The following is an 8,978-nucleotide window of genomic DNA, read 5'->3' as shown; positions in this document are numbered from 1 at the left end:
AGCAGGAAATAATTCTGCCTCGGTTTGCCATTACAGATCAAAGAAGGGTCACACAACTGGGTATTCCAGATAAAAGTCCAATTAATCTCAAAATAGTTCCTCACAGAGTAAAGAGAAGAAGCTAATAAAGCAGAGGCTTTAGCTCTGGAGCACATTTTCTTTCCCTGTGATTGGTTGTATTAACCAAACAGTGTTAATTCAGCCTGAGAGGAAGGTCAGGAGTTCTGTTTGCTTCTGTCTCCCTGCCACTCCTTGAACGTCTACCCAGTAGAATCTTGTCAGCGACAAGGCAGTTTGTTTGTTTAATGGGACTACAAACAGAAGCGCAGATGAGAACTTCAAGAAACAACAGTCTTAGCAACAGCTGGCAGCCAGCCAACAGAGAGTTCTCTGGAGAACTGAAGACATTTTTATCCCCATCTATAGCCTGGGGATTTGAAACAGTGTGATCATTCCCAGAAGAAGAGCACAGGTTTACAAAATGCCAGCTTTCATAAGAGTGCCATATTACGTTTTTTAAAGCTGGCTAACAGTTGCTTTATTCACCTTTCTGTGAAAGATTTATCTGCATAGACCAGACTTTCGGCTCTGGATTATTTCCCATTGTGTCTAAAATGATAAGACTAGTTATTTCTTGTATTCAACGCTTGTGGGGAATTAGGTGGCCAGTCCTTTGCTCTTTGGTTTCACTCTCCTTAATTCCCAGGCATTTACAATCATCCAAATTGTATTTGATTAGCATAAGCTAGATTTCCCACAAGAATTTTCTAATACATTTCTTCTGCAATCAAATCTCGCCTGGACACAGTAAGCCCCTCTGTTCATCCAGTGTGTCATTCAAATAGATATAAAGAGAGATGCATAAGTTCACTGGCACTTGGTGATCACAAAGGACAGGCTGCAGGATGCAGTTCAGAAACCAATGTGATAGCAGTAAAGATAATGGCGAGTAGAGGCAACAGAGCCCTTGCTACTGCTGTCCTTAAGATCCGTGCTGTCAGCCCACTCTTAAGGGACAAAAACTAATAACAGGGAGTTGTGATATTTTTTTAAAGAACAAGTCTTTGTAAAATTTGATAACGTAAAGACAGACATTATTGCAGCATTAAAGAGGATCTCTTGGCTATCCAAGGCCAGGAACTGCAGAACGCAGGCAATTCTTTTTCAAAATCTGCATTGCCTTTTCCCCTCATGGTGTCTCTTTGTGTGCGTTTTATGGTTTTTGCCGGAAAGTTGTGTATTTTTCTGGAACTTTATCTATGGGAATCCTTTGAAACCTAGGTTGAAGCTGAGACTATTGGCCCAGGCACTCGAGGAATTAGTGCTCTGCTTAAAGTTTTTCAAACTACACAGTCAACATGAATTTGTACTTCAAGCCATACGAAGACTGGCTTCTGGCTGTGAACACTTATGGGAGATTGTGTATCCATCCACTCAGCACCAAGATCAAGAGAGACATGATCCTTGCTGCCGTCTTCTATAGAACAGAGTCTATTTCTCATTCATCTGTACATTGATGGTGTCACTCTCTGGGGTTTCCAACATTGTGTGAGGGAGGGTCTTCATTTACATTGCTGATCTTAGCTGGGTCCCTAGCCCTGTGTAGCCCTCAAAGCAGAAGCTTAAATGCTCCAGGGTTTGGCAGAAACTTTCAGGGTGAAAGCCAGCTTTGGTATTCACTTACCAACCAGGGAGTCTGCTCTGATTGCATCTTTGGGATCTACAGACAACTTTATTTATCCAGCTCATTGATGTGTTTTTTAAAAGGTTTAAAAAGTTTAACTGACATTTTAGTAGTCTCAATCAGGAAGTTGTTTGGAAGATCAGGGATTAATCTTGTAGTGTCTCTGCTTCTCTATGAATATCTGTGTTCTTTTCCCTATTAAATAAGCTTATTCAAAGTTTTTAGTCTGCCAGAATTCCACCTTATTGTGTTTTATGGCTAAGGCCTCTAGTTCTGATACTACTTAAGTTTCTGCCCTCACTGCTCTTTGCCCCTGTCACTCCAATTCCCACATGAAAATTACTAAGAGAGAGATGAAATTTTCAAACTGAACCATTCAGGTTCATAGGTTATTGGTCACTGATGTTGGCTCAGAGTTCACTCTGGGTTCATTCAGTCAGGTGTGGTCAGGGTGTGTGTGTGTGTGTGTGTGTGTGTGTGTGTGTGTGTGTGTTGGGTGAGGGGAGTGATAGGGTCATGTGTTATAAAACATGGCCACCATTCTTTAACAGGGCTGTGGGCAGGTTGTTTCACAGAAAAGTAGAAGGACCATAAAATGTTTCTTATATAAACAACTATAAGAATAATATTCCTCTTCCTCTGCCTTAAAAACAAAACAAAATGAAAAATGGAAGAGAATCAAAGTAGAGATGGTATCCATCAAATTCTTAAGGTAAGACAGATGGTAATTGTGGGGCGATAACAAGATATCCAAAGTAGAATCCAGCATTAGACTTAACATTGGCACCATAGCCCTTAAACTCTGTTTATATCTTGAAAGACCATGGAATGATTGCAGAAACACATGAGAATCAAAAGAGACTCACTGAAAACGATTGGAATATTAACCACTATTAAAGTGATTATATTTACAAAATGTTTTAAATGCCATTGAGAAAACCCTTTGATAAAAGCCTAAAACAGCAAAAAGGATAAAAAGTTACATATTTCATATGATCTCAGCTATTAAAATGCAGGAAAAATAGGAAATATATTAACATGTTAACAATGGTTCTCTGGAGTGAAATTATATATGATAATTACTTTTTTATGTTTTTTTTCACTATTCTATCAATCTTTAATAATGGGTAGTTTTTATAATTAAATGACAATTAAACCCAAGCAACCACATAAAGGACATGTTGTAGTATTTCAATGTACTTTACTTTCAGACTCAAATAGCATGTATTATTGATGGACTTATTGAAGATAATGTACTGAATGAGATCACATTTGATAAGATCACATTTGATTAATTGTTCAGATGATAATGAATTTATGGTTACTATGATTGTAATTGTTTTTCTCATCTTTCTGACCAGATAACAACCACCTTACCACAAGACAGTAGTCACAAAAACTAACATTTATTGGGTGATAACTCTGTGGCACATGTACTATCTCACTTAACTATCACACTAACCCTCTGAGGGAAGTATTAGTGGTCCCAATTTTTGGATGATAAAACTGAGGCATAGAGTATGTACGGAACTTGCCCAGGATTGAACTGCTATTAAATGATCCAGATCAAGTGCAATTCTTAACCATGACTTTTATCAATTACCAGCCTCCAAAGCAGTTTGTCTTGTGTGCAGAAGCACATTGCCAAACACACAGTCTATAAACTCTACCCAGAAACTTACTGTTGCAGGAATTGTCAAAGGCTGCTGCACATATTGCTCTAGGTATTTTATTTTCCCACTGTGGTTGGCGGAAGTGAAAAAAAGAGTTCATGGTTGGCTTGGATCAGGCTGTGTATGGGGCTAAAATGAGAAGCATCTAGTGAAAATAATTTGGAGAATTGTCATTGCTCAAATATGTATAAAAGCAAAGTATGTTTCAGCTCAAAATATTCTTTAAAATTCTGCACTGCACACAGATAAATGGAAGCCACATAGGATGCAGTGGACCAGGACATCATACACGGGCTTCTGGGCAGTATGGAAGTGTGGGATGATATGCAGCATAGCAGCAATAGCCACGGCCCTTTGCCTCAACAGTCTCTGGGCCATTAGAAAAGAAGACACTTTTTTTTCAATTGGGAAAGTTATATGCACAGGGTAAAAAAAAAAAAATTGCAAAAGAATATACAGTGATACAGTGAAACATTGTCCACCAGACACAACCCTCATTTCCTCTTCTTAGAAGCAACCATTGTTACCAATTTCTTGAGTATTCAAAAATATTTCATGCTTAAAAGTAAATATTTAGTATTTATGTATTTGATGTTTGAAACATTCACAAATAGCATCAAATTATATAAAAAAAAAAAAAAATTGCAAAAGAATATACAGCGATACAGTGAAACATTGTCCTCCAGACACAACCCTCATTTCCTCTTCTTAGAAGCAACCATTGTTACCAATTTCTTGAGTATTCAAAAATATTTCATGCTTAAAAGTAAATATTTAGTATTTATGTATTTGATGTTTGAAACATTCACAAATAGCATCAAATTATATCCATGTTCCTTTTCTTCTCCTAATGCATGTTGGCAGATATAATGCAATTATACCTACATTATATAGTTGTGCACAAGGCATTTGACTGAGGGGAGATTGGGGGCTGAAATTCAATAAACTGTGTTCTCTGGCAGGAGGCTGGTCTGCTAGGAAGAGAGCTCTTTTTCTTAATTCACACAAAAGTCTCTGGAGCTTGTCCATATCAGCATGTATAGGTTTACTTTACTCTTTTTCATCATTGGAGAGTGTTTTGTTGTAGTGGATAAACGATACTTTAACTAATTTACTATAGGTGGGCATCTGAGTTCTTTCTAATGTTTTGCTCTTAGAAAAAAATGCTATAACAAATTTCCTTGTCTAAACATTTTTGTGCACCTGTGTGAGCACATCGGAGGAGTATTCTGAAACATTTGGTTTCAAAATGCACTGATTTAAAAAGACTTGAACTCCAGAGGTATTTCTTCTTTTTGTAAACAATATTTCAAATCCTCATTCATCATCAGCCTTGATAATTGACTTCCAGCTGCCACAGGAAATGTTTGCCTTCTTCTCTAGGACCTTAATCATACACAGTAGGTGCCTTTTCTCTCTTCAAGCTGTCCTCATCACCTTCAGAATTGCCCTCACCAATTCCGGAATTGTCCCTGTCAGCAGGGTCCCAGACTGCAGCAATGCTCTTCCTTATTCTTGTGGAGGTTCTGATTCACTGAAGTTCAGAAGAAACAAAAATTTTCACCTGATTTCCATGTTGGTAACAATGGTTAGTAACAAGTTGTTAATAACGGTTGCCTCTAAGAAAAGGAAATGAGGGTTGTGTCTGGATGATGATGTTTCACTGTATTCTCTCTTGTAAATTTTTTTTTTTACACTGTGCATATAACTATCCCAATTGAAAAAAAATCTGTTCTTTTCTAATGGCCCAGAGACTGTTGAGACAAAGGGCGGTAGTTACTGCTGCTATTTATGCTACCTATTCTCTCTCACACCTCTGAAGGCCTCAGCCTTCCTGCTATTAAAAATCGGTAAACCAGACTCTCTAAAGTACAGACAGTATAAGGCTGAAGTGAAGGGATTTACATGAAAGTGTTGTTATTCTTAGAGGCAGGATGGTGTAGTAAACAGGGCAGAGCCTTTAGAATCAACAGAATAAGGACTAGAATCCTACATCTGCCATGCTTGATAATGAACATGTATAAAGCAATTTCCTCACAGCCAGCAATCAGTTACTGAAGTAATATTTACAATGATGATAATGATGATGATGATAGTGATGTTTTCTCTGTGAATAAATAATGAATAAGATATTTCCTAGGGGCTGTGCTGGTTGTTCTATAGATACTGTTCACCCCATATAGTAGCATCATACCTCCATTTTAAGGACAAGGACAGAGATGAAAATACTCATTCAAGGATTCACAGCTACTAATGAGTAGGACTAGTATATAGACCATGTTCCTCCACATTCGTGCTGATGTTCCTTTCCTACATATGTATATTAAAACTTTTTTTTAAGAAAGTAAGCCACATTTGAATGGTATTCTGAGCAATGAGTAGTACAGGTTCATTCTTTCTGTTTTCTAAAGACCATTTTATTTCAACCAATTTGCATACAGCATTTGAATTTTAAGAGTAGCTTTGAATTTTAATAACAATACAAAAAGTGGCCTATTAGGAAGACAGGTTTAGTAACAAGATTTAGGTATCTAAAGAATTAATAAAAAAGTCCTATGAAGAAACCTTTGATCTGCAATTCTATAAAACCGCATTGTTACAACGAACGAGTGCTTTGTTGATCTTCTCTGAAGCCTTGAATATTTTACTGTCTTTATGTATTTTTTTCAGTATGTACTTCAGCCCCTAAAGAAACTTTTCTATTTTCTTTACCCTCTGTATTCATCTTTCCACCTATGAAATGTATGGGGTTCTTAATTTCTTTCTCCATTGCTAAGCTGGAATCTAGATAGCTTATTTCTCTTATCTCTTTCTAACTCCACGGTGGTAGATTTTCTTGTTGGTTATTGCTTTTTGGAGAAATATGACTTGTGAGACCCTTTTTTTAGAGTAGGAGAAAGAAAGATAAACCAGCCTTGGGGGAAATGCAGCTGTGAAGCTTTGCCTATTTGGAAAGCTGCATGTGTCACAGCTGCACACCTGATAGTAGCCTTCCTTCTGAAGGGGCCATCCGTTATCCGTGTCCTTACGATGCCATCTGAGAGAATCACTGGGGTAATGCCACTATCCAGAAAGGGCGAACGTGTTCTCATTTACTTTTTCTGAACAGCATCTTCTTTTTAGACAGATCTACCCATGTCGATTGAGCTAAATAATAAAAATTTAACCTTTTAATTTTTTTTTTATGCTGTATGTTTAACTTTCAGTGCCGTTTGATGCCATTTTAACCCAGAATGAAAGTTATTTGCATTCATGTGTACACATGCCTACTGTGTACACAGCATGGGGCAAGGTGAGTGTGGTGGATACAGCAATGGCTGCAGTCTGTTTAGGGTAGAGTTGCCGGAGAAAATACAGAATGCCCAATTAAATTTGAACTTCAGATATACAACAAATAACTTTTTAAGTATAAGTATGGCCCATGCAAAATTTGGGATGTACTTATACTAAAAAGTTATTTGTTATTTAACTGAAATTTAAATTTAACTGACATCTTGTATTTTAATTCGCTAAATCTGACCTTAATCATGGGAGACTGATGTATAAATAAATAGTCACATAATAGTGGGGTAAATTATACGTTAGGGGTTTTTTGAAACATTCTAGCTATCACCTCTGTGGTGTTTACGGAGAAAAAACTCTGGCAGAGAATGAGGGGCAGACAAAAGGTTATGTCCCCAGGCTGATGGGTCAGAGAGGGAGGACTATTACAGTTTGGTCTTTGAAGGATGGAAACAATCAATCAGAGGTTTGTGGAGGCAAATTAATTAAAATCCTTCCTGCTCCAGCTCCCACACCCAAAGACAGCCTTCAAGAGGTTAGGTGCATTGGATCAGATATTTATTTGGCAGTTTAGTTTTCATGTCCTTCTGTCTCTAGCTATCAAAACAAAAATGGTGAAGAAATATTTATTTCTTTAATAACTGTAGTGCTAAAAATACTGTATACTTGGTGCTATAGGAAGGATGGGGGAAAATAATCAAAATAACCAAGCCAATTGCTGCTCTTGATCAATCTGTTGTGTGTATATGCATATGTGTGTGTTTTGGGGGAGCATGAGAGAAAATTGGGGTGGAAGTAGGGGTTGGGGCTAGGAGAACTAAGAAAAAAATACTAAGAGTCATGTTATTTCAAACAATGTTAGAAAGAATCAAAGTCTATCACAACCAGAAACCTAGAATTTATTCACACAGGATTTGACCTTGATACTTAAATGTTAAGAGACTGGAATAGGCTTCATCCAGCAAAGTTGCTGGGAGAAGATGAGTTTCATATTAAAGGTCTAGAATTTGAGTGGGTGTAGAGGAGAAAGAAAGGCACTGCCCACAGAGAGAGTACCATATTCAACAGCATATTTTAGTATACCATGTATACGTGTGTGTGTGTGTGTGTGTGTGTGTGTGTGTGTTAGGAGGATCAATGTGGCCTGTTGGCGTGAAGGTGGGTGGGTTAGGAGATCCAAGATGACTCCCAGGTTTGGAAGTGGAAAGGTTATTTATTAACTGATTGGATTTCAGACTCAAGGAGAAAGCTAAAGGGATTCATTTCAACAAACAGGAAAACAGATAAATAGAGATTTCTGGGGCAGGTTGGTAAAAGTAGGACAAAGCAGTGGTTTGAGATAATATCTTGAATAACTCAAGGGCTGTCCCACTTTTGGTTGAATTACTCAAGAATTCAGAAAATTGCTTCACAGAAGTTATGTTCTTGCAATCATATTCTGCCAGAGGCTTCCAGCAGGTGGTATATTAGAAAAAATATTTACATAGAAGAAGATAAAGAGTCTTTTCATTTTTCTCCTAATCTGGGTTCTACCTTAACTGCCTTATGAAAAAATCCTTTTTCCTTGGCCCTTTTCTTGCCTGGAAATGCAGATCATGACTGCTGGAAAATTTAACGGCAGTCCTCTGCCACAGCAGAAAAATGCATTATTGTCGGGTCGGGTATTCAATTAAAGATTTCTGCAGAGTCTGAATGTCTTTATCTAAAATTCACATTAAAGCCTCAGGCCAAGATACTAAAAAATGAGAACAATTTACCTGGAATCTCCTTGGTTCACTCTGTTGTTCCTTATCCTGCTCTCTTTTCTTATCTCGCTAATGATTTTAGTGTGGCTCTGGATAGTCATAATAATTTCTACCCATCTACCACTTTTAACCACCCTTAATTCAATATGTGTATAGAGAAATTATTTGACTTTGTTTTCTCTTTATGGAAATTAAGAAGGGTAGAAGATTTATACTTGAATGTAATGTATATTTTTCTGCCTGAAGAGAGAGTAGTAGTCCTGAATTCTCAGGAGCATATAATTCGGAGAACCCAGATACAAAGGAGTGTTTCAATAGAGGTGATTTCTCTCTGTGTTGATTTCCCTTCTTGTAGGTTATCTCTTTATTGCAAAACCACAGACCGTGAAGGAGTCTCCAGAGAATGTCTAGAAAGGGATTGCTGCCTCAGGCAGACGCAGACCATAAAAGTGGTGTGAAGTTAGATTCTGGGCCAATCCAGGAGAAGCTCCATAAGCCTTTGTTGTTCATAAATTTAAAAAGTTTTCAATTAGAGATGGCCTGCTACCTTTTGTGGTCAACATGCATAGCCAGTTACTAGATCACCCTGAAAAG

Source organism: Pteropus alecto, unplaced genomic scaffold (assembly GCF_000325575.1).
Source record: "Pteropus alecto unplaced genomic scaffold, ASM32557v1 scaffold7, whole genome shotgun sequence".
NCBI classification, from domain to species: Eukaryota; Metazoa; Chordata; class Mammalia; order Chiroptera; family Pteropodidae; genus Pteropus; species Pteropus alecto.
Note: the sequence above shows the minus strand (reverse complement) of the source record.